Source organism: Callospermophilus lateralis, chromosome 11, assembly GCF_048772815.1.
Source record: "Callospermophilus lateralis isolate mCalLat2 chromosome 11, mCalLat2.hap1, whole genome shotgun sequence".
NCBI lineage: Eukaryota > Metazoa > Chordata > Mammalia > Rodentia > Sciuridae > Callospermophilus > Callospermophilus lateralis.
This window is the reverse complement of record NC_135315.1, coordinates 57,605,116-57,631,981: the sequence shown is the minus strand read 5'-3', so window position 1 is coordinate 57,631,981 and position 26,866 is coordinate 57,605,116. Positions and strand designations below refer to the sequence as shown.

The 26,866-nt window shown below is 38.0% G+C and overlaps 1 pseudogene; it reads right to left on the bottom strand.

The window, feature by feature from the left end:
* Positions 1-8,586: 8,586 nt before the first annotated feature.
* LOC143410548 (uncharacterized) overlaps positions 8,587-26,866 on the bottom strand; it is a 52,412-nt pseudogene continuing 34,132 nt past the window's right edge.

Below are 26,866 nucleotides of genomic sequence, written 5' to 3'. Positions count from 1 at the left end.
ATCCACTTAGCCCATCTCAAACTGAAGTTTTGTGAGCAAAATAAATGACTATTGTTTCAAGCATGAAAATTTGGGATGGTTTGCTACTCTACAATGGACGACTGATAGACTACATGACAGGGGAATTAGGGTGTGTATTTAACCAATAAAAAAATAAGATGGGTGAATAGTAATGAGGCAGATTATGGGTGATTCTTATGACAGAGTTGGATGTGATCCAGTTGGCAGTGTTACCAGGAAGAGATAGACCAGATGGAGGAGGTTAGGGAGGGCATTAGGCAAAGGTCATGGTTAAGAGGCCACATGAATTCCAGCATCATTGTGAGTTGATGAAGAGCAGAATTAGGCCCATGATGGTGGTAGAAAAGGGAGATGAGACAGTCTAGGGGTTAAAACAAAGCCAACAAGACACATTTTCTGACTAAAAGTGAGCTATGAGGTTGAGATTAACACTGCAGAATCTTTGAGCTCAGCTTCTTGTACAGATCCTGGAACTCTTGACAGAAATGGGGGAAAAAATGGAAAACTGGCATAGGAAAATTTTTTTATTACTCACAGGTTGAGCCAAGTTCAAGTCAACTTGCATTTGCTAAGTGTTTCTGTAATGAAAGACATCTGACACAGAACAAATGTCAGGCATCTGTAGATGTTGGAAGGAGAAAATGTTAAGGTCAGAGCATTGTTTGGGGCAGGCAGGATCCAGGGGCTTTTTTTGTGTGTGTATGTGTGTGTGTATGTGAATTTACTATGGTCTAGGATTTGGTTACCTACTTTGTAGTTTCAGAAACTTGTTTCTGTAGTCTACTGGGTCTGAGGGAAATACACATCAATCAAACTCAGAAGACTGAGTTATAAAACCAGTGTTCTTAATGCAATCATTTATAATAAGAGATGTCACCTGCCTGGAACATGCCTCTCAGTATGACCAGCACATTCCTTCCTTATAGGCAAACCTATACAGGAAGCCAACTCAACTATTCACAAATCTTGTTGGGAATCAAATCAAAAGGAGAAGCCGTTAGAGTGACTGTTAATAAACAAACTAAGAATGGCTGATGCAGATGTTTCCAAAGATGAAAGTCCACTGGGCATGGAATAGGCCACATCCAACCAACCACCCAGTGTCTCCTCCCCACCCCACCCCCTTCGACTGTTCTGAAGGCCTTGAAGACTCTTTTCCCTCTGTCTACACTGAGGAACTACCAGGCATCCCTTGCAGAGTGATACATCTTACTTTAGACAGCTGGGTTCCAGTACAATGCTTGGGGGCCGTTCTTCTCCTACCTAGCATTTCTCTTCCTGCATTGTCTCTCAACTTCACAATACATACAAACTGAGACACATCTGATTTTCAGGTTCTTGTTGGTATAGTACTCTATAATTGTTTGGAGCATATTCAAGTAGCTCCATCTTAAAGACATCTGGACTAGAAAGATTGGGTGAGAGGGAAATGCAGGGGGTGATTGAAAGCGTCCAAGGAAACTCTACAGAGGTGAGTAAAAACCTAGAGACATTAGGAACTTTTAAGGTTTGAGAATGCATAAGGAACAGAAATACCAGGGTAATGGGCATGATGTGATAACAGAAATCCAAGGGGTGAGAAAAATCTCCATGAAACCAAGAATGGTGTGGGTTCTCCATGCAGCCACAAGAAAGATCCGACTATACTGTTTAAATTTCTCTAACTTCATTGAGGAGCTACACATATTTCTCACAAAGCAACTTGGTTTTCTTTAGACAGGTACAATGCAGTGCCTGGGGCCAACAGATTCACGTGTGCTTCGTCCTAGTCTCTGAACTATGGCAATACCAGCGGAACAGGTACCAGTTTCAACAACCAGGTCTGTGTGCTTTTCCACGTGGCTCCTCATAAAAAGCTCTTTTGAAGTAACAGGTTAGAATGTCAATTATAATTAGAGGTACATTTAAAGGCTTTTCTAGGGGGCAAGTGAAACACTTCACTATAATTTAGGTGTTTTGCATTTATCACCGTTTAATCTCACCTCTGTGTTCAGGCCTAGAGTTGATCTGAATGCTTCTCTTTCTGAATCCCCCTGAATCTGTATTTTGAAGCCCACTGGGTTAGAATAAAGATTTGGAAAAAAAAAAAAAAAAAACTTCTAATAAAGCTCATCTCAGCAGTTTTCTCTTAATGTCTAGAAGCTTATCTCAGCCTCAATCATTTATTACTTTAAGACTGTATAAGAGATTTTTCATTCCTTGTATTTTGGCATCTTGCTGTAATGCAACATGTCTTTTAATAATCAGAAGTTTTCCTGACAATTTTATTATGCCAAAACAACCTCCTTTCTCCTCTTCACATAGATCTTCTTTACTCAGTAATTTCATGATTTGACATGAAGGTAGCAATCTCCTTAAGAACCTACTTAAAAACTTACTTCTGATAAAAACTAGGTTTGTACCAGAATAAATAGGAGGAAGTGGGTCTTTTGGAACCCATACAAAAATTTCTATTTAAACACTAATTTAAGATACATTATTTTTAAATGACATGACTAAGCATCAGGGACATCTATAATTTGAAGAAGGATCCCAGTTTTACCCCAGAGTATGTGACAGTCTTTAATAAGCAGTATCAGTTAGTGGTCAAAAAAAAGACTAGAGAGAGAGAGTTTTGAAAGAAAATATTTTTTTAAAAAAATCCTGCCTTAGAAGAGACAGTCTTTCTAAATTATCTTTAGATAATGGTCTGTTGCCACTTCGACTGAATTTCTTCCTCCCTGTTTTAGTGCATTTAAGCTACTATAACAAAATGCTGGTTGGCTTATAAGCAGCAGAAAATTATTTCTCACAGTTCTGAAGCTGCAAGTCATGAGTTAGAGTTGCATGATGGTGAAGGTCATTTTCTGGGTTGTAATTCACTCACTTCTCACTGTGTCTTTACACAGTGAAAGGGACTCTATCCCGTCTCTTTTTAAATTAATTAATTAAAATTGAGAATACTGGTATATGTTTGTAGTGTGCAGCACAATGTTTGGAAATACGTATACATTGTAAAATGGCTACATCAAGCTGATTTAGGTAAATGCATTATCTCACATACTTATCATGTTCTGTGATAAGAACATTGAAGTTGGATATGGTGGCCATGCATGCCTGTAATTCCAAGCGGCTCAGGAAGCTGAGACGGGAGGATCTCGAGTTCAAACCCAGCTCCAGCAAAAGGGAGGCACTAAACAACTCAGTGAGACCCTATCTCTAAATAAAATACAAAATATATAATAGGGCTGGGATGTGGATCAGTGGTTGAGTGCACCTGAGTTCAATTGCTAATACTCCAAAAATATTAAAAATCTACACTTGTAGCAATTTTTTAAAACACAGCATATTGTTATTAACTACAGTCACCTTGTCATACAATAGGTCTCTTGAACCTATGCTTCTGAGAACTGTGTATTCCTTCACTCACATCTTCTCAACATCTGGCATCTTTTGTAATAGGGCACCAACCTCATTTGTGAGAGTTTTACCCTTCTGACCTGGTCACCTCCCAGAGGCCCCAACTTCTAATACTCACATTGAGTGTTAGGATTTCAATGTATGCATTTGGGGGTGGGAGACAAATATTCTGACTGTATTAACCTTAGCAAGCACTCCCTAATTTGAAATAATCTAGTTTGAAAATATCCAATAATGAAGCAAAGTGCAATCTTCAAGCCCTGATTTAGATAATGAATTCAACATTCTTTCATTTAGTGACCAATAATAAAAAGTAGAATTCATTGCTGGTAACAAGAAATAGCTTGGGATAGAGAGCAGAGAAGAAGGTGGTAAAGACCTGAATCCCATGAGAAAAAAAAAAATTGACCATGCTCTCTCTAAGTATTTTATTTCAGAATTTTAAGCACTATTATCCCAGGTGTCATGTGATCATCAGGTCCTTTGCTAACAGGAAAGGACCTTATCTGTAGAGACGTAAAAAATTTAGCCAAAAATAATAAATTGTTTTGAAAAATTTTTTTAAATATTATTTTAAAAAGCCAAACTTTTGAAAAACACTGAGTCTGTGAAACATTTGAGAAGATACAAGAAATTATCCAACTCAAGGGATTTGCTGTTCATACTCAAAGTTTCTTCTCTTCTTTTAAAATTGTTTTTAAAAACAATGTTTCATTTCATGTTTTGGCATGCCATGAAACGCAGATATTTCCTAGTTTTACACATATTCATTTTAGGGCTAAGGGTAACTGCATGGATGGTCAGAAAAAGGAGTGCCCAAAGAGTCCTGGTTCCTGGGGTAAAATCTATCTTCCATCCATCTATCTGTCTGTCTGTCTACCTATCTATCTATCTATCTATCTATCTATCTTCCTACTGTGATAGTAGTATGCCTGGTAATTTTACATGGTCACGAGATTCCCACAAACATCCATGAGATAGGGACTGTTTACCAAGGGACAACCAGGCATCTTTTATTCTGGATTTCTGGAAAAATCCATTGTGGCTGTCCCCTCCCTTCATTCCCCAGTCCCTGAACCTCATGAGACTCTCTTCCACATGGCTAGGCTCACTCTGGCTCACATTGTCCAGCACATTCTTCCTGCTCTTAGCAGACAATGACTTAGAAAAGAAAGTGGCAGACCTCCTGGCAACTAGATGCCCAGCAAATCATGCCCCTTCCCATTGATCCCTATTTTTCCTTCACCACCCCCCTCCCAAATCTGTCTTCTCCCTGGGGCTCCTCCATGTGTTCTGGGTTCTGACTCTTCCTCCAGAGGTCTTAGAGAAGGTTTCTCCTCATTCTGCCCACAATCCCATGCAAATACAGTCTCTTGCATACAGAGGTTTCTATTGAACACAAAGGTGACCAGTGGTCAGCTGGGCTGGGATCAGCACAGCCCTATAGCTTTCCATCTTCTTAGAGCAGAGCCAAGTCTGTGAACAGGCTCCAAGACCCAAAGAATGGAGACTTGTTGTTAAGGGGATGCACCTTTCCTCTGAACTCACTTAGCCAGCCTACAGTGAGTGCCTGCTCACAAAATGTCTTCAGCCACTGGAAAAAAAAGGCAGACGTGTTCAAAGAGGAGAAACTATTCAAAGAGGTTCCATCAGCAGCTGTTTTATAGCAGCTTGCCTGCATGGCAGGTACAAATGATTGCATTCAGAACAAGATCTGAAGCCAGACGTTATAACTGTTTCAATCACTAATTATTAACTCAAGGTACAAGAAGTTGCGTCACCCACTGTCCTTGTGAAAATGGCCTGAGTGGCTGGGCACACTTGGAAACTCCAAAGCAACAATCATCTGCCCCTGCACAGGGCTTAGGCATGGTCTGTCATAGGAGGTGAAGTGCTGGGTGGTAAAACCTATTGCAGTGCCTTTTAGGCATCCCATTAACATATCATGAAGTATGTATAGTCCCAGGAATGAGACAGAACAGACACAGCAAAGGGCTTCTTGCTTTATGACAAGAGGTGCCTGGCAGGACAACCCAGTAGCAGGAGACATATATTGCTACATCACTGAACAATGCCTCAGGCTCCAGGCTCCATAGGAATCCCAATATTGATGATGGAGTGGGCACGATGGGTCCCAGAGTATGATAGTTCAATTGTCCCAATTGTCACCCAAAGAACAAACAAAATTCAGAATCCTTTTTGGTATAGTCTGAATGTCTGTATGTTAAACAAATGGTAAGGCTGACTTTGCTATTTTATCATTTTCCACGGGGATCATTCCATTCTACAGATGTAGAAACTAAGTGAGGTGAAATGATAAAATAGCAAAGTCAGCATTAAGACCCCAAAGGGAGAATGAATATCAAAGGCACCCAAGAATACCAAGTACCTACTAGTTCACATCCCTGTGGAAAGACCTCTGGTGTGAAAAGTCCGTGCTAGATTTTTGGAGATAACCTCTTAACTGTTAGTAGAGGATTTCCCACCTACACCATTCATCTCTTGAATGGGTCATCATCTCAGTTAGGGGTTGGCTCCAATCTAAAATTACTTGGAAGATTTGTTTAAAATACAGATATCCAGACTACTACAAAAAGGATTCTGAATTTTGTTTGTTTGTTTGTTTATAGCGGGGTATTTTCAAGTATTCCAAGAGATTTTAAAAATTCCACCAGGATCTAGGTGCTCCTTAAATGGATGGGGCCACTCCCAGGAGTTGAATATTACCTGCACTCTTGGTCCCATCAACCTGTGGACTGTCCCTTTCACCAGAAATCAGAACTAAGGAGAAGGAGTGTCCTTAAAGAGATTCTGGGAAATTTGTAAAGGAAGTGAATAATTTCCACTTGTCCTTGAATGAGACTGTGGAACTGGGGAGAGTCTGTGAAGTGAGGAAGAGAGGAAGACCTTTGAATTAGAACAGGCAGGAAGCAGAAGGGAAGGAAGACTTGGATTTGGAGGACATGTGGCTTTGTGGACATTGTTCTCCTTTGACACTGCCTCCGGTGGCTTCATAACTGATGAGGTGGAATTTTTAAATTATTACAGTCTTCTCTATTAATAATTCTAGTAGTGGGGCAAAACATTCACTCACTGGAACACGTTTTGAGGGGATCATGTGAGCATCCTCTCTCAGGCATGTAATGAGCACCTATTGCTCTTGGAGATGTGTATTGAAAGATCTGGTAACTTCCCGACAAATTCCCTTCCTCAGATCTCACTGATCTACTGGACTGATTGCCTCAGTTCAGAAGTACAGATGCATTTATTTGCATAGGAGCTATATTTTCTATTGTGGCTTTAACAGAGTTAGTAACAAAGCAACACAGATTTTCTTACTCTGGAGGTCAAAAGTCTAAAATGGGTTATCAGATCAGAGGATCCTTCTGGCTTTCCTTTCTCGGCTTCTAAAGGTTGCCCATATTCCTTGGTTCATGGCCGTATTAACTCAACCTCCACTTCCTTCTTTACTCCTTCTCTGCTGGGCCTGCCTACTTTCCTCTCTATGAGGACACTTATGATTACAATACAGGACAACCTCTCCATCTTGAGGTCTTTAATTGATTTATATCTTCAAAATCCCTTTTGCCATATTGTGTAACATAATCACAGCTTTTGGGGCTCAGGACATGGACATCTTTGGAAGCCATTATTCTGCCTGTCCAGGGAGGAAATGGATCCAGATAACGAACTTTGGAGATTCAGTGATATCAGAATTGTGCTCATGGATTGTGGTGGTCCAAAATAATCCCATGGGAATCATACCCAAGGACCCCATAGATCACTATTTGATGGAAAAAGAGGTATCTGCAAGGGGGCCTTAGCAGTATATGTTAGGCAAGGGTAGATCAGGAGCCTGCAATCCCCAAAACACCAGCGTAAGATCCTGCTTTGGGAATAACATTCTGGGCTCTAAGCAGAAACAAAAAGAGCTACTTAGATGAGCCTCACTTGGGGATTTATTATTGATCTGCAGCAGCAAGAGCAGTGGGCCTGTCTGCCTCTGTAGCTCTCCGGGGGCAACCACCAAATCTGCACCAGTGGAGAATGGTCAGTGGGGAGGAAGAAGGACTTACCTAGTGGGGACAGGAGACTTCCTTCTCATGGTGCTAATGAAAGCATGCGGTTATGTGCAGAAAGAAAAAAAGTGAACATATTTGCATCCTGAAGTGGTGATGGATGTAATATTAGTGCAGTGAAAAAAATCCATTAAATGGAGGCAAATCCAAGGTGAGAGGGTGCAAATGTCAATGTGCTACTCCTCCCAGTTCAATTTGTACACAAATACCTGGTCTACTGGTCTACTGGACTGATTGCCTCAGTTCAGAAGTACAGATGCAAGAAGTAGACTCTGATCAGTAGGTTTGGAGTGGGGCCTTAGATTCTGCCTGTTTTTTCTTTCTTTCTTTCTTTCCTTCCTTCCTTCTTCTTCAGATTGTGTTCAGTAGATGTTTATTGAATAAAGCAATTATTGCTTATTCTTCTCCCCAATTATCCAGAACAATGCTTTGCCCGTGATAAGGACTCAATAAATATTTGCTGAGTATACTGACTATGAAAGGTGAGAAGAGATGGGCCCTGTCAGATGGATGTCAAGGATAATTGGAATTCTACCTGGCCAAGGGAGAGAGTGGTTAAAGAAGATGTAAACTGCATGTGGTTTACAAGTAAATAAACTCAGATGTCAACAAATCAAACAAGCAGACAGTGCTGGCACCAGAATAAACAAGGCCAAGACATGCCCATAAAGGCCCGTAAATAAAACTGACTTTTAAGAGATAACCAAACAAGAGTTTATATTAGACCTTTTATACCTTTTCCCAACCAATTCCATTTGAGACGGACCAATAGAGGCATTGTAAGAGAATATGACGGTCTTCCTTGATGTTCAGATATCTAGTTTCCAACAATCTATTATGGACCTGTTATCCATGAATCAATAGAAGCCAGTTCACATTTAGGGATGAGTTTCCACACGTCCAAAGTTGAATTTCCTTTTGTTTGTCCTAAAATGCTTACTTTCAAACTCAAAGGAACTTCCATTGTTCCATGTAGTTTTGGATAATTCCTTTCTCTTTTCAGACTAGAGTCAAAATAGTCATACAGTATTCATACTGCAGAACCGTTCACTCACCCTTTAGCCTTTCTTTGGTCCTTTTTCCACTCTCAGATTTTTCTTGAAGTGCAGTAAGCAGAACTGTACTGGGTATGCCAGCTGCAGTTTGGTCTATTATTGTCGGAATGGCTTTTGCTATGGCTGTAGACTTCCAGTCAAGTCTTCTGCTCCTAGGGCTATAAGATCTATACTCGTAATCAAAGACCAATTTCTTAATCTCCTCTTTTCCCAACTTCAGCTTCTAGAAGATCTGTGTCTGTCATCATCATAGCATCCACATTCCCCGCTTTAGGCTTTCATTTGATTTGGTATCTTTCAATCCCCCTGTGCAAACTGTTATTTCGATTTGACATCCTCAAATCCATTTTCTGACCAAATTATGTCAAGCATCTTCAGCATCACCAACATCCTCAAACTGAACATAAGCAAATCCTCTTGGGTGTCAAGTGTAGAAATCCAGTGGAACATACCCATCGACTATAGGACCCTAAGGACCAAATTCACGCCGTAAATCTTCAGAGCCGGTGTGGTAGGCTGTGTTCCCAACAACAGAGACATGTTGGGGGATGCTCAAGTAGCAGAACGTGAGTCTTCACCAGGGTCTCCAACGGTGGCTTCTCAGAGATTCTGCATGTCTAATTAGCTTTCAGGGGATGCTCAGGCTGTAGACTCTGAACTGCACTTTAAGCAGCCGGGATTTTGAGCAGAGCAGGCTTTGTGAACCTGTGGCCTGCACATTAACTCAGAGCTCCATGCTGAAAAAGGGTCTCTGTTTGGTTTCATGCTCTGTGGTTGCTATTTCAAAATTTCAAGTAACTTTTGAGCAAAGACCCCTCACCTTTTCATTTTGTATTGGGCTCTGCAAGCTGTACCTGATCCTGGCTTAGTGTCAGAGCTGGGTTCAAGTCTTGGTTCTGCCCCCCACAAATAGGATGTGCTAGAGAAAAGGTCCTTAGTTCCCATGTACCTCATTTCCTTTGATCATAAATACGGCAAATTGTTCCTGCGGAAGTCTACATGAGATGACAAGCAGCCACTGATATCACCCCAGCAGATTCTGTCCTCATTTCCAGCAATTACTACCGACTGCTAATTTGTGCCAATACTACACTATTATCATTACTATTTTTTTCTACTTAATTCTTAATAATAATTTCCTCTTTAATCTCATTTAATTGGTATTAAAGCCTTGCGGTTACTTTTGTTTTAACGATGGTCTGGCGCCATTGGACTCTTAACGGACATGGGAGGGACTTTTCAAAGAGAAACTATGTGTACCCTGAGGCCCAGCCATTTCCTTAGAACAGTATTCATCCTCTGTTCTTTCTAGATGTGTGTCTCAAATCTGTGCCAGACTGGCCACACCATCAGATGTCATAAATTTCCCTTGAAATATGCTGCCTGCAGATTGAGCCTTCTCTGGCTAGGTAAATACAGAAGGTCCCAGAGTCTAAGCGAGAGGGTATAAGTCAGAACCTAGAAACTCCAAATGAATGAATAAATAAAATTGGGTGTGATAAATTATTTTTTCTTTTACAAAACAAAAATGAACACGAAATAAAGCATACATCAGATGTGGTGGGGCACACCTGTAATTGCAGAGACTCATGAAATTGGGACAGGAAGATCACAAGTAAGGCCAGACTTATCAACTTAGGAAGACTTGGTCTCAAAGTAAAATAAATAATTGAGTATATAAATACAGCTTAAGAAGAGTGAAGTCAAAAGTGCAAAGAACTTTTGTCAACAATATGCTGAGGAACCATGCATGGATTAACTTGATGTCTGGCTATAATTTCACCTAATTCTTTTTTGATTCTGATGTTTTTGGAGCGATTCTCCTGTGGAAAAGCACCCATTCTTCTCAAGTGCTGCCCTCCGTGTAGTGAATAGGATGGCCTCTAGTGATTCTGTCATCTCAATCGCTTTCATAAAGAACAGCAAATCTGGAGGGAAGCAGAGTTGTTCACAATCTTGGCTGTATCTTGGAATCCCTTGGGGGCACTTATGAAATATACCCCTGACTGGAGTATACCTAAAGATTTTCATTGATTGGGAAAGATTCGATATTATCCCTCTTTAGAATCTTCTCTGCTGGGTACAAAGTACAGCCAAGTTTTTAACTAACAAAAGTATAATAACCTGAGCCAATATGTAATCTTCAGAGCCTGGTTACAAAGTTGCTTCGGTTCAAATCCCCAGATAGTCCTTTACTGCCTGTGTGACTGTCAGTTTACTTAACTTCTCTGTGCTACAGAGTTTCTTCCTTATTTAAAAGGGGAGAAAAAGATTGCCACCTTCATAGGGCAATTGAGAGAATTAAATGAGTTTTTATCTTTAAAACACCTCAGACAACGTCTGGCACATAGTAAGCACTGGTAAGCTTTTGATGGTTAAATATGCTTTACACACAGTAAAACATAATATGTGATTTATAAGGAAGACATACAATTATCTTAAGATATTTTGCTAATTATTTAGATTAAATGATTTAAGCAATTTGTGCAGTTTAGCTTATTTTCTGATTCTAATTTTAATGACTTTCTTTGAGCTAGTTTTCCTCCTCTCTCTGATTCCCAAATTGCCTGTATGGGGGGGGAGGGGAGACAGAGAGAGAGAGAGAGAGAGAGAGAGAGAGAGAGAGAGAGAGAATGAGAAATGTCAAATGTTCTTTGAACCTCCTGGCAGATTTTATTGCTAACAAGTCCGTCCAATTAGAGCTAATTAGCAAATGTATATTTTTCTTTTGCACAGTAGTGTATAGAAGAGCTCCTCTTCATTAGCAAGGCTTAAGTTGCAAAGTACTGAGATCCTTGCAGACAAACCCATAGCAGTGGGAGCCACAGGATGATGCAGTTGGAATGTAGTTCCTGCATCTGGATGGGGCTCTGGGGGGAGCCTGTAAACACTGGGATCAAGTTAGTTAACTTCAGAGCAGCAGTTCTCAAAGTGTGGTCTCTGGACTAGCAGCATCAGCATTCCCTAGGAATTTGTTAGTAATGCATACATGGGGCCCCGCCCCAGGCCTACTGAATCAGAAAGTTTTGAGGTAGGGCTCAGAATTCTGTTTGACAAACTACACTCTAGAATATTTTCTTCAAATCTAAAAGTAATCACTTCTGTTTTTCAAGTAAGCTTTTAAAAATTGTGGCATAAACCAGAACTATTTTAACTTCAATTAAAAATATCAGTTGATGATTCATTTGACATATTTTGGAAATTTCTATTTACTTTATCATCAAGGCTTCTTTAAAATCTGCCAATAGAACTTAATTATAATTAATGTACATTATTATAATTTTATCATATCCTAAGTCTTCCTTCCTAATGATAAAATCCTGTTTTATTTACTTCTCTTTCCCCACTTTTAGCTGTTTTTATTAATTTTGAGTGATTTATGAGTCATCAACATAATTTTGCTATGTTTTGTTGATTTGTTTCATTTATGTTCCAGGTAAGAGATTTTTTTAAATATTCTTTAGTTGTTGATGGACCTTTATTTTATTTATTTATATGTAGTGTCGAGAATTGAACCCAGTGCCTCATTCAAGCTAGGCAAGCGCTCTACCACCGAGCCACAACCCCCGCCCCCTCCCCAAGAGATTTTAAATAGCCTATAAATAACCTTTTACCAATTTGATTGACACTTAGAAATCATTAATAGCTTAAAAAACACCAGAACAGTGTGAGACGGATTGGTCTATTATGAGCTATGCAATGATACATATTTTATGATTTTTACCCAATATTAAGAAGAATTTAAATAAGTAGTCATGAGACAATACAATTATGCAAAATAGGTTAGTAATAAAAATATTGAATCTTACACAATGAGTTTTCCATTATAATATTGTTTTTCCTTTTTTAGCAAAAACAACATAAAATACATCTTTTTTAAAGGACAAATCTCAGAATAAATGTCCAGAAGTAATAACTGTACTTTTTATAATTCCAGTCCTGACTGAAATGTTTTGCTGTTAAGTTTGTTTCCTTTTAAAGAAAATTAAAGAGTATTATATGATTAATGGATGTTTATACATCGATATCTTAATGACTTTTGAGATTTAAATAAAAATAATCCATCTTTAAAAACTTCATCATGATTTTACATGATTGACATAAGTTGCAATTTTTGACTTTTATGGTTTCCAGCAATGAATTTCTTTATAATGCCTCAATATATGCATATAGACAGGCCTAGACATTTTAATATATAGGATATCTTCCACATATCATGAAACTGACCTCTCTGGAGTTCTGGGAAGAATTATATGCCCAGAAATTTAGTTTGATTGTTTCCAAAGGATTCTGTGACTTTTGGCAAATTCATTCATTCCTTCAGTTGGTGGTCTTCTGTGATGGATGTAACCACTTTCTGTTTCTATAATGTTTGATAGTTTTCTAAGCGCTTTCAGATAGATCCACTGAACAATCTCAAGAGACTAGCAGGGCAGGTATTACTCTTCCTTCTTGCCATTTGAAAAGACTGAGATGGAAAAATTGGATCTTTTCTTTGGAGCTGGGACTGTAACAGGAGCATCTGGTGCAGAAAAGATTTTCTCTTTCCCACAACTCTGGCTGTACCATGACATTCCCTCCAAATCAGAAGCAGCTCCCTAATGCTTCAGGAAACATAATTTCATAGGACAGAAGGCAGCAAATCCACTGCAAAAGTTTTCCATTAATTGAGAGGCAAGAGTGAGAAATAGAAGCATTTTTTTTTTTTTGGAAGTAGTTACAAACTTCTGTTTTCAATCTCTATTTTTTTATAACCTCTCCTTCCCATCTAAGAACATTAATCAAATGATCTTTGACTCACTGATAAATAATATTAAAGAAAACAGAATCTTCTCAACTTGGTTAGAGGTCCCAGATATGAGAACATTTTTTCATGTGAGAGGAGAAGAGAATTCTAGACAAACAGAAACACAGAAAATCAGTCAAGGTGTTAGGTAGGAGTTCAGGGATGGCAAGATGGCAGAGGCAGGATATAAGAAAGATGTAACTGGAGGACAAGACAGAGAGAGCAATCATCACGTCACCGTTTATGAAAAGTCCTATAACCGTAGCAACTCCCACCCCAGATTCAGTATTCTAAAAACGACCAATTTTGTTAAAGTGGGTAAGTATTCTAATTAGTTTTTTTTTTTTTTTTTTAAGAAACCAATGGGGGAACATTGGACAATATTCTAATCAGGTATCATAAGGTAACCCATAGGAGCAAATGGGTAAAGTCTTCAATCTGGTCCATACAGGAAAGAGAATGCCTCATGGCTCACACTAATTTCCAGACTCTGGGGCCTTAAGCTTCTCTTTCTCGCTTGGCCCAGGTGCTCTACCTTATGGAATGCTATTTCCACCTTTATCTTCAATAAATCTGTACTTTGTCTTTTACTTGTGTGTTTACTTGCTCGATTCTTTGCTCCGGACCTGGATCTCAACTGGACACCCTGATGACAACAGAGGTAGGGATTGGAATGGAAGATGGGAGGTCCTGGGGACTGCAAGTTCTGTCTTATACCCAGAGTCTGTAGACTCTGAGAACAAATTGATAAAATCATAGACTTAGAATGGAACTTCATACAGACTGAGTGGAGGAAGTATCTTGATTAAGAGTCCAAGTTTTGCCAGGTGCAATGGCAAATGCCTGTAATCCCAGTAACTTGCAAATTCAAGGCCAGCCTGGGCAACTTAGTGAGACATGCTGTCTAAAAATTAAAATAAATAAATAAATAAGAACAAAATAAAAATGGCTGAAGTTTTTGTTCAGTGGTAGAGCTCCCCTGGATTCAATCCCTAGTGCCATACATATACACATACAAAAGAGCTCAACTTTGGGGGGCAGACTACCTGGGTATGAAATCTGTCTGAAGCACATCCTTGCTTGCATCTTACTTAAGTTACTCTCTTTGGACCTCTAGGTCTTCATCTTTAATGTGGGCATAAGAACCAGGGATGCTATGGAATCAATATTCACCCGTTCCTGAAGATCAACCATGTTCCTGAAGATCAACCATGTCCTATCTGGACACTCAATGCTATAACACTGTCAGCTTGAAACGGGCCATAGGGTGAGTATTTTCACGAGGGAAGTTAGCAAAAACCGCAGAGCAGGGCTGTTTTTCTCTTTACATATTTCTACACATTCACTTACGGAAATCTGAAATTCTGCATTGAGAATAACTATTTCTCCACGTTTGTTGATAGCATAAATTAAAATGACTAGTGTCACTATGTCATTGACTGGAACATAAGAGGAGGAGTTAAATCAATGGTGCCACACATACACACACACATTAAAAAAAAAAGCCCAACTTTTGGGGGCAGACTGCCTGGGTATGAAATCTGGCTCTAGCACATCATTGCTTGCATCTTACTAAATCAATGGAAGATGCTGATTTTAATAGTAGAAGTAGTCACAGCCATAGTCCCATAGTCTTTTATATATATATATACAATTTTGGGGGATTGAACTCAGGGCCCTGAAATGCTAGACAATTGCTCTATCACTGAGTTATACCCCAGCCCTCTTTCTCTTTACTCAGACTTTAGAGTCAGGTTCTAACTTCACTTCTGTGGACTTCTGGCCAGTTTACTTACCCTTCTTTACCTGGACTTCAACTTTTTACAGAGGGATGTGCAGTGACAATTCCCTGTTCTTCTTTGCTCCCTGCAGAATCCACTTAGCCTCCCTGGATATTCCGACATTTTTTCCTATGGCAATTTCAATAAGAACATCCATGAGCACACACACAAAACTTCCAAACAAAACCATCCTATAATTTTACTTGGGCCTATTTGGATCTGACATCATAACTTCTAGTTCTTAGCTCTTGAGCCCATGGTTCACATTAAGGCAGACCTCATCTGACAGCTGGGAGCTCCCCTCCACTCCCAGGGCCCCCCTAGAGTCATTTTCTGGACTTTTGTTCTCATTTCTGTTCAAGTGACTTCTGTTTCAAAGTAACTGAGGTAAACCAGAAGTCGAAAAGAGGAGAAATTCTCTTTCCCTTCAAATTAAGTAAAGGAAAACCATAGACTCTAAAATTAAAAAAAAAAAAAAAACTTGGCCAAATTATAAACTACAAAGACCTGTATATGTTCCCCAAATATCCAGAAGTCAAAGAGAATTTCCAGGCATGTCGGAGTTGGAAGGGACCTTCAATGTGATCTCATATAATACTATCCTTTAGCAGATGAGGAAAGGGATGCCTGAGACCCTTTAAGTCACCTGCCCAAGGGCACACAGCTGGCTGGAGTCTCCAGTAGAAGCCAGGCTTGGGTGTTTTTCCATTGCACTACAGTGTGGAGGATGCTAATCCATTTTTCAAACCCCAGGGTATCAGCATCAAAGCAAATCCAATCTGACCTCAGGGGTTATCTTTTGTAAACATCTACTAATTGGTTTTGCCAGCCCGAGACCTTTATGGTCTTTCTGTCTAATTTCCCTTGTTCAGTGCATTTCTTCCTCTATAAAAATATCCATCTTTCCTCCCTGTCACATAGATGCACTCTCAGGACACTTCCTTTCGGCTCCTCCCTCCACAGAGGACATAAAGCTGTCAGCTCCACCGGTGACAAGAGCCAGGCACACAGCTAGTCTTTTGTCTCTTCCAAAGAGGAACTTCTGTGGGTGTGCCACAGGATGGCTCTCACTGGAAGTTCAGAACCCACAGCAGGGACATGGTGCTGACTCTGTTGGTCTTATAGGGGTGGGATCCTTCTCAGAATGGACCGCAACTCCCTCTGCTGCTTATTCTTATATCTAGGTCTGTGTTCCAGAAGGCAATTGGTGACAAATTCTCAGGCCCTTCCAACAATTTTTGAAATAAGCCGGAACAGTAATTTGCCATTCTGGGACGACTTTATGACTGTATAAAACTGTTCACCTCCCAAGAAATTAACACTGGGCTAAGATGGCCTCCTATTAGTGTGAGTGGATTCCCCTTCCTTTGGGTGAATGAAAATTATTATATTTTTTAAATTAAAGCAATGTGGTGTTGACGTGTACACCATAATAGAAAACAGCATTTGAATAACCAAGTGCTATTGCAAAATATTCAAAACCAATCAATAGTTGTCCAACTTGAGCAAGTTTCAGATTCACATGGAGCCCTTAGTAAAACTCAGATTTGCTGGGTTTCAACCCCTAGAATGTCTGATTAGCAGGTCTGGGTTAGAATCCAAGAATCTAACTGCATGAGTTCCCAGAAATGTTGATGCTATTGGTCTGGGGACCACACTTGGAGAACCACTGTTCTAAAACTTAGGGGCCAGTTTTCCTCATGGCACTAATTTGCCTTCCCAGGTATTGAATCTATGTATTTGGTCTCCTTTGTCCATGAGCTTCCATGATTGAGCTAATTGGTCCATACAGAGGACATAAAGCACAGCTGCACCTAATTTCTGGGCAGGCAATGTGCTTCTGAATTTGGACAGGGCTGAGGGTGGGAGTGAATTCTAGAGAGCACTTTTCAGCTCAGCCTTGGCCTGAGGATAGGCAGCATGGTCTGCAGGGGTCAGACTCATGGGTCAGAGAAGGGCCTTCATCTGTGAAGATTCCACAGCAAGAGCCATGTTTTACTGTGGATCGTTTAGTTTCTACTTGAAGGCGTGTTCCCCAAGGAAGAAAACGCTGGCTCTGAACTCGCCAGGGAATCTGAGCTACCAGATATCACAGCATAGAAGAACAAAAATCAGTGCTACTTAAATGATGGGCAACGTATTATAGTGGAAAGTTTGTGGTTTTTCAAAATCCAAAGACCAGAGTTTCTCTATTAGTTCCACAGCTCACCATCCATATGACTCAAAGGAATCAATTTATGTCTTTTCAGTCTCATTGTGGAAAAAAGGCAAAACTTATAATCCAACAACAGGGTGGATGAAAAGGTCAGCAATTATATATATACAAATGTCACACCAAAGGTGAGGATCTGGTATGGACTTCCGGAGGTCAGTTTGCAAGCTAAGATAAAGGGCAGGAAGGCAAGTAATCATAGGTGTGCAGCCTTAATCCAGTCTCAGCATTTCTGCTCTATTTGGGGCCTTGGGGGCACTGCTTAGCCAGGGGACTATAATTGTGCTCTACATAAAAACAGGACTGATAAAATATATACGAGGGGATTTACTAGATTAGCTCACACAATCTCTGAGGCTGAAAAATTCAACAGTGGCCGGCTGTAATCTGATAGAGTGGTTCAGTCCAAGAAGTTGGGAGCCTCAGGAGTCTGTAGCCTGAGGTTTGCAGCCCTTAGTCCAAGGTTGAAGGCCTGGGAGCCCCGGGAGGGTCACTGGTACAAGTTCTAGAGTCAAAATGTCAAAGAATTTAGAGTCTGATGTTCAAGATGGCAAAAGAAGGAACAGAGAGAGGTAAGGGTTTGGGGGGAGAGATTGATTCTCCTTCCTTTTTCCTTTCTGTTTCATTCAGGTTCCTAGACAACTGGATGGTACCTGACCATCCAAGTGGCTCTTCCCCATGCCATTATTTTTTTCTGGAAACATCCTCACAGACACATTCATAATGAATGATTTCATATAACATAATCCAATCCAGCCCAAATTAATCATGATAGGGACTTACATAATATGTGGATTGCCAAGTGGATGACGAGAAAGATCATATATCATACACCTTGAAACATCCTTATAATTCAACGACAAGCACATACTCTTGAGAAAGATAAATCAACAAAAAACACACACGCACACCCCTCAAGACAAAACAAAAATCTCCAAACCTACTGCTGTTAATTTTCACAAATTACCCCATCATTCCTTCTTCAATAAGTTAATAATTATGAATGATCATCCGTTGGTTCTCTTTTTATGATAAATGGGTCAGGTCCACAACTTTGTCGACATAACTTTTCATCATCTCTCAGGCAACTCAGTCCTTGTAAATTTCTTACACTGGAAATTTGTAAACATTCAATAAATAGTAATTTTTAAATTTTTATTTTGAGAATATATATTTTTAAAAAAACAGACCATGACTATTATCCTTCTCTCTTCTCTAGGGGGCTTCTCTTAAAACAATTCATACCTAGTATACTAACTTTGCCTTCTCAAACTGGTACAAATAGTCCTATCTAAAAGTGTTGTGGTATTGGACACATTGAAAGAATAACTGTCAGAAGCCACAGGACTAAAAGACGTAGCAGAAAATGATCCAGATGAATTCATGATTGCTTTTTCTATTTCTATGAGGAATGCCATTGGGATTTTGATCGGAATTGCATTAAATCTGCTTTTGGTAGTATGGTCATTTTGATAATATTAATTCGGCCGATCCAAGAGCAAGGTAGATCTTTCCATCTTCTAAAGTCTTCTTTGATTTCTTTCTTTAGGGTTCTGTAGTTTTCATTGTATGGATTTTTCACCTCTTTCATTGATTCCCAAGTATCTTATTTTTTTGAGGTTATTGTAAATAGTTTTCCTCATTTCCTTTTCAGAGGATTTGTCACTGATATACAGAAATGCCTTTGATTTATGGGTGTTGATTTTATATCCTGCTACTTTGCATATCCCTACTAGTTCTAGAAGTTTTCTGGTGGAGCTTTTTGGGTCTTCTAGGTATAGAATCATATCATCAGCAAATAGTGCTAATTTAAGTTTTTCTTTTTCTATACATATCCCTTTAATTTCTTTCGTCTGCCTAGTTGCTCTGGCCAGTGTTTCAAGAGCCATGTTGAATAGAAGTGGTGAAAGAGGGCATCCCTACCTTGTTCCAGTTTTTAGAGGGAATGCCTTTAATTTTTCTCTATTTAGAATGATGTTGGCCTGATTTTTAGCATAGATAGCCTTTATGATGTTGAGATATGTTCCCGTTATCCCTAGTTTTTCTAGTGTTTTGAACATGTAAAGGTGCTGTATTTAGTCAAATGCCTTTTCTCCATTTATTGAAATGATCCATTACTGAAACTGTTGAAAATGAAAAGGAAAAAAGCAAACCTTAAAGGGAGCTGGAGTGGAACAGAATTATACACAGAAAAATAAAGATAAACTTAACAGTAGACTTCTCATCAGGACGTATGACAACAAGAGGCTGATGGAACACCATCTTTACTGAAAAACAGCAACAAAATCAACCAACCTTTAAAAATAAAGATGAAATAGAGATTCATTTTTTTTTCTTTTTGACACTCAAATGCTAACAAACCATGTTATACTGCAAAGACCATTAAAGAAAGTACTTTAGGCAAAAAGGAGCATCATGGATGGAAATTTGAATCTATTTAAATAAGAGTGTTGAAGTCCTATTGTCCTATTGTCACAGGAGTGTGAGGAGCTGAAGCTCCAAACCTCAGTTCTTGTGTCCTGATAGAAGAAAGTTTAAGGTCAGGCACAAAATGTCAAGCAAGAGAATTTCATTATGAGTGTAAGTAAAGTAAGGATCAAGCAAAGACCACTCTCAAGAGAAAAAGAGAGGATCATCTCTGAGCAAAGAATGTCAAACAAAATGATGCCACTTCCTGATTTATTAATATCTGATGTTTACCAGGAGATCTCAGTGACACTTTCTGCTGTCTTTATCAATCAGATGTTTAACTCCTTCTTCATGTCTGTCAGGGGAGTTTTGACCCTAGTCGGTCCTCCCCAGAACATTCATGATGACCATCTTATTCCAGAGGGGCTTCATTACAAATCAATCCTATGTTAATGCAAGTGCTGGCTTCAGTGACCTGGCAGACTTCATCTTAGTGTGCACCTGGGCTAGTAATGAAATATCCCTTTCAAAATACATTTAGAAATCCTAGGGCCATTATTCTGAACTTCACCGTGACCTCAGCAGACCCTGTCAGGAGTTAGCACCATTGATCTTTCTTTCTTGATATATTTCTTAATTAGTCACCTTTGTTTCCACATGTTTGTTCTCAGGGTTAGTATACCTGTTATTCTACAGTTATTTGATGGCTCATTAAAGGCAATTCAAAGAAACCCTGTGACCTTGCCGTGTTATTGGTTCACATTTCACTTCTCATTGCTAACTACTACCTACCCCTATGGTTTGAATGTCCCCTCTGAAACTCAGGGTGAAATTTCATTGACATTTGGACAGTATGAAGAAGTGGGATCTTTAAGAAGTGATTAGGGGCTGGGGATGAGGCTCAAGAGGTAGCGCGCTCTCCTAGCATGCGCAGGGGGGCTGGGTTTGATCCTCAGCACCACATAAAAATAAAATAAAGATGTTGTGTCCACAGCAAACTGACAAATAAACATTAAAAAATTCTCTCTCTCTCTCTCTCTCTAAAAAAAAAAAAAATGATTAGTCTTCAGGGCTCAGTCCCCAGGAATGGATTAATGCCTTTATCTCTGAAGTGGGTTCCTCAAGAAAGGATGAGTTTGACCTGATCTCCTCTTTGCACCACATGTGATAGGTCACATTACAAAGACCCACAGCTTTTGACTCCCCCAACCTCCAGAACTCTCAGCCAAATAAACCTCTAGTGTTTGTAATTTACTTAGACTGTGGAATTCTTTCAAAGCAGGTAATTATGAGTCATTTATTCTTATATTTGATCGTTCTCAAAGATAATTAATGTGAAATGACCAAAAAAAATGAAGTCCATAAAGTGCAAATGAGGCAAAAATTGAAAAGAGCCAAAAGATAAGCAGTCTTCAATGTATTCACAACCTTAAAGATGCACTTATGAATAATTCAGGAACCAAGAAGTCTTAAGAAAATTAAAATTAGGGAATACATTTAGACTTGAATATACTTAAGCTTGAGGAATACCGATAAAATGATACTTGACAGGGAAGTGAACAGGTTGATGCATAGAAAATATTACTGGAAGTTTGTGAGCAGAGGATATAGCTCAAATTCCCAAGTAAAACAAAAACACAAAAAGAAAGACTAAACTCATAGACTAGAAGCACAATAATAAACATAGTATAAATTATGGAAATATAAAATAACAAAAACCGAAAAGGATCAATTAAAACAAACCAAAAATAAACAACAACAAAAAAATAAACTCATTTCTGGAAAAAATGTTTTGGAAGAGTGAATGTGTACTGTTTCCTTGTAATATATACTGAAGTCAGGGAATGTGACACTTCCAACTTTGTTTTTCTCAACATCAGTTGGGTTATTAGGGGCCCTTTATGGTTCCATATGAATTTTAGGATTATTTTTTCCATTTCTATAAAAAACATCTTTGGAATTTTGAAAGGAATTACACTGGATCTGGGTATGTCTTTGGGTAGTATGGTCATTTTTACAGTATTAATTTTTCCAGTCTATGAACAAAAAATGTTTTTTCATTTGTTATGTTTCATTTAACTTATTTAGTGCTTATTGCTTTTTGATGAAAAAGTTTGTACCTCCTTGGGTAAGTTCCTAAGCATTTTGATGTTATTTATAAGTAGAATTGTTTTTCTTAATTTCCCTTTCAGTTGTGGTTGGTACTTAGAATGCAATTAATTTTGGTATCTGTCTTTTACATCCTTCAACTTTACTGAATTCATAAGTCATTTCTTACATTTTTTTAATGGAATCCTTAGGGTTTTCTACATATAAGATCATGTTGTCTATAAAGGAATAATTTTATTTCTTTAAGTTTATTATTATTATTATTACCTAATTATCTTTTTCTTGCCTAATTGTTCTAGCTAGAAATTACAGTATTAAATGGAATAGAAGTGATATCACAACCTTGTTGTAGATCTTAGATCTTCAAGTTTTCCACTACGGAGCCTGATGTTGGCTGTGGTGCTTTCCTATATGGCTTATATTATGTTAATTTGCTTTTTTTTCTATTTATTTATTTTTATTATAAAAGAAAGTTGGATTTTTGTCCAATGCTTTTCTGCCTCTATTGAGGCAATTATGTGAGGTTGATCCTGATTCATTTGATGCAATATATTATACATGTTGATGTATACATACTGAAATGCCCTTGCATCCCAACAGTATAAAGTTTTCTGTAAAAATGAAAAATAGAACCACCATAGAATTTATCAATAACACTTCAACATATAATATATATATATATATATATGTATATTTATATATATACACATATGTATATAATATACATATGTGTATATTGAAATTAGGATCTTGAGATATTTGTACTCCCATTCTTTAGGGGGAATCATTATTCACTAATAGTTTACAATAGAGAACTATTTCAAATACTGTCTGAACTGTTTCAAATATAGATGTTGTTATGGTTTTAAATTGGGGCGTGGCTTTGGGGTGTATATTTGTATCTGGCAAGTGGAGACCTCTCTCTCTCTCTCTGCTTGCTGATCATCATGTGAGCTGCTTCCCTCTGCCACACTCTTCCACCATGAGGTTTTGCCTCATGTCGAGCCCTGAGGAATGGAGCCGGCCTTCCATCGACTAAGACCTCTGAAACCGTGAGCCTTCCTATAAACTGTTCCTCCTCCATAGTAGTTCTGGTCAGGTCCCTTTGTCACAGAAGCAAAAAAAAAGATGACTAAAACAGAGTATTGAAAGGAATATAATACCTAGAGAGTATTATATAGATTTAGAGAATGTGAACATTTTATCATTTTGCTTCGGATCTCTTTTAAAATAAATAGAATAAAGATAAACATTAAATCCCTACTGAGCTCCCTCCATCCCTCCCCACCACACACCTTGAGATTGTCACCCTTCCAGTTGATGGACATTAGTTTCCTACCTAATGAACCCCGCTTCAGAGGCTCATATCCTGATTCCTGCTCGTGTTCCTGTATATATGTAATATATCATATATGCACAATTTCCATGCATATGCTGCTAACTTACAAGGTAAAAGAGACTTGATCCTTGGTAAACAGATATGGTCAAATTAAAGAATCTTGAGTTGAGGAAATATTTTGGATTATTCAGAGGGACTCACTGTATTTACAGAGGTCCTTATAAAGGAAAGAAGGCAGCAAGGGAATCCGAGTGAGAAGAGGATGTGTGGGGATGGAAATCAGAGGTAGGAACACTGCGGCTGCAAGTCAAGGTGTGTGGATAGCCTCTAGAAGCTAGAACATGCAAGGGAATGGGTTCTACTCTAGAAACTCCAGAAGGAACCCAGGGCTCATAACCCATTCTAGACATCTGACTTCTAGAACTGTAAGAGGATAAGTCTGCTTTGCTTTAAGCCATCAAATAGAGTCATTAAAATGGCTTTTTATCAGTGGTTAAAAGATGAATAGCTTCCAATAATGTTGAAGTATATGCTAGCCATATAGAAAAAATAAATCTAAATCATCACCTCATTCTTTAAACCAAATTCAGATGTATTAAAAATTAAGGTGATTTAAAAAAAAAAAAAAACTATAGCCACAGAAGAAAAAAAAAATGAGAAATTTAAAAATAACCCTGATGCCACAAAGACTTTTTTGTAACCCAAAAGAGGCCCATTAGCTGATAACATAAATAAAAAAGATTTGTGAAGTTGTATACATAGTAAACAATGTTCACAAATGAAAAGTTTCCACAGGCAAAGTAATAAGGCAATCAACTCTTAAAACAAACAAATGAACAAACAAACAAACAAAAAACTATTGTAGCAAATTATCCTAATTTTTAAAGAATTTTTAAGAAACAATGAAAAATTGTCAACCTTTCAAAAATAGAACATATGAACAAACATTCACAAAGAAATTAAGAGTGATAAACAGACGAAAGACAGTGGACATCACTCTTAATTAGATATACTTTTAAGATTCATCTTTGAACATGAAAAACTAGTTTGCCCGAAAGATATTAGCAAACATTGAGAATGCTTCCGGATACAGGGTTATATGAGCTGGTGTAAAGGAGAGGCCATTCTCTCACAGGGATGGTAAATTGTAAGTAGTTTGGAGACCCATTTGTCAGTATACACAAATGGAAAATGGGCATACTTGTTGACCTAGTAATTCTTCATCTCACAATTTAGCCTGTTAGGTTGTTCACCGTTATGTAGCTCATCATAGTAAAATATGGATCCAAAATATGAGTCTCATATGAGTTCACTGTTAGGGCACAAGGCAAATAAGTAGTTATACTTGTATCTGGCCATGCAAGAAAAGGAGATTGATATTTATGAAGTGATATTTTTAAATCTACAAAGGTAGTAATCAAGGTAGTATACAACATATACAACATCCTTCCATTTGTAAAAAGTAGAAAGACAGAAAAGATTATCAAAAGCACTAACATATATCCACATAGTAAATGGATAATAATATATGTAGGGTTGTCACTGGATAATTATTCATAGTTGTTCTATTATGTGGTGAAAACATTTTGGAGAGTTGGCCACAGTGGTCACTTGTGAGGAAAGGGACTAAAAAAGTCTATACACAAGAGAGATTTGCTTTTTTCTGCATACACTTTGATACATTTTGTGCTGTGATTTTTTTTTCTAAATGCAATATTGATTTTTAATTAAAAGCCGTTAATCAAAGAAACCCATTTGGAATAATGAGTCATTGAGAATTTTTTTAATTGGAAATGAGTCTGAAACCTCCCAAAGGCAGATATTATCTGTTATTAAAGCATTTTTTATATGTCTTCTGTCTAGGAACTACAACTGCTCCTGTTAATGCATAGAAATTAGCATATGCAACTCTATTCTTCTAACAAACAAGGTATACACACACACACACACACACACACACACACACACACACCACACACTTTCCAAAAAGAGACTGCACATGAATATTTAAAAAAACATCACTTAGATGTTTATCTTTTTTTGGCAGATGAATGAATGAATTTCATTTGGTTTTTGCATTTTTATTTTTTTATATTTTGACAATTAACTTGTATTACCTTCATAAAGAAAAAAATGGAGGTTTTAAATGACCAGAATTATGAATGCTTATGAATATATATATATATATATATATATATATGCATAAGTATACATATAAAATGGGCAATGTTATATTAGAAAAACATACTAATATGAAAGAAAATGCACCAAAATATTAACACTGCAAAACTCTTTCTATTGAAGATTTTTTACTTCATTTTGCTATATTTAAGGTTTTATGTGAGGAGAATTATTGTAGTTTAAGAGGCAAAATTATTTTTAATGCTAGACATAAAATATCTTCAGAACCTTTGTATCGTTGTAGGCTTCCTATGATTAAAGCAAATGAAAACTTTTCTTTTTGGGAGAATATTTTTTTTTTCCAGAAAGGACAAGAAAAATACATTGTGCAATTAAATAGCTGTTTAAAATTCCTAATTGGAAAGCGGCCATTAGAAATAGAATCTGGAAGGTAACTCTACTTTCTACTTTGGAGCACCTTTCTACTTTGAACGGGGGGGAGGTAAGCAAAACTAGAGTTTTCTGCACCTTGCCTTCATATTGGTTGCAAATAAATACATGATTTGGTATACACTCAAAGGAGAGAGCAAAGTTCCAGCTATTCCTAAGCCTTCTTGATTCTCACTGAAAGTGATCTCAAAGAAAGGTTTGCAAGGGGCCCCTTCTTCAGCAGAGGTAAGGAATAAATGAGAGAGAGAGAGAGAGAGAGAGAGAGAGAGAACTATAGTTCAACAAAGCACACCCAATGAAAGAATGAAAGACGATGTCAATTTATACTTCATGTTTTCATTCCTTAACCTTTGTTTTGCATATTTACAAATGAACACAATGATTAAAGTACTTCAGAGGAGACTTTCTGGAAGGTGCCTGTTAATACAGCACCACTGCAGGTTTTTTTCATAACCACATTAACATTTGTCGATTTCCCCAATTGACTCACTTGGCCACCATGGAGTACGGCATTCTAATGAGAACAGACAAGAAGGGATGAAGCACAGACAAAGAGGAGGTTCTAGAAGTATTTTAAATGCTATGAAGAGATAAGAATTAGATTGAAATGCTTCAGGGGGAAATGGAAAATAATGATACCATTTTGTGGTAAGTATATTTTTTATTATGCAATATGGGAAAGAAAGAACAAAGACTGAGTGTAATCAACACATATAGATCCAACTCCCAAAATTAAGGAGTGTCAACATTTTGTCACATATTTCATGTTATTACTTTTAAGAAACAAATGTTACAAATACAATTGAAGCCCTCATTGTACTTCTCTTCTATACCATCCCTTCTCCACCTGATATAACCATTCTCATTTGTTACTATGTATGTAAATATCCATAAACAATATACACAGTTGTGTGTGAATTTTCAGTACCTATAAAAGTGTCATCTTGTATCCATTTTCCCACAAATTGCTTTCTTCATCCCACATTATGTTTATGGGATTTAATTATGTCCCTATATGAATGTTTAGTTCATTCATTTCAGTAGCTTTAAAGCATGCTGTCTGTATGACACAATCTATCAAGTCTTCCATTGGTGTGTATTTAGG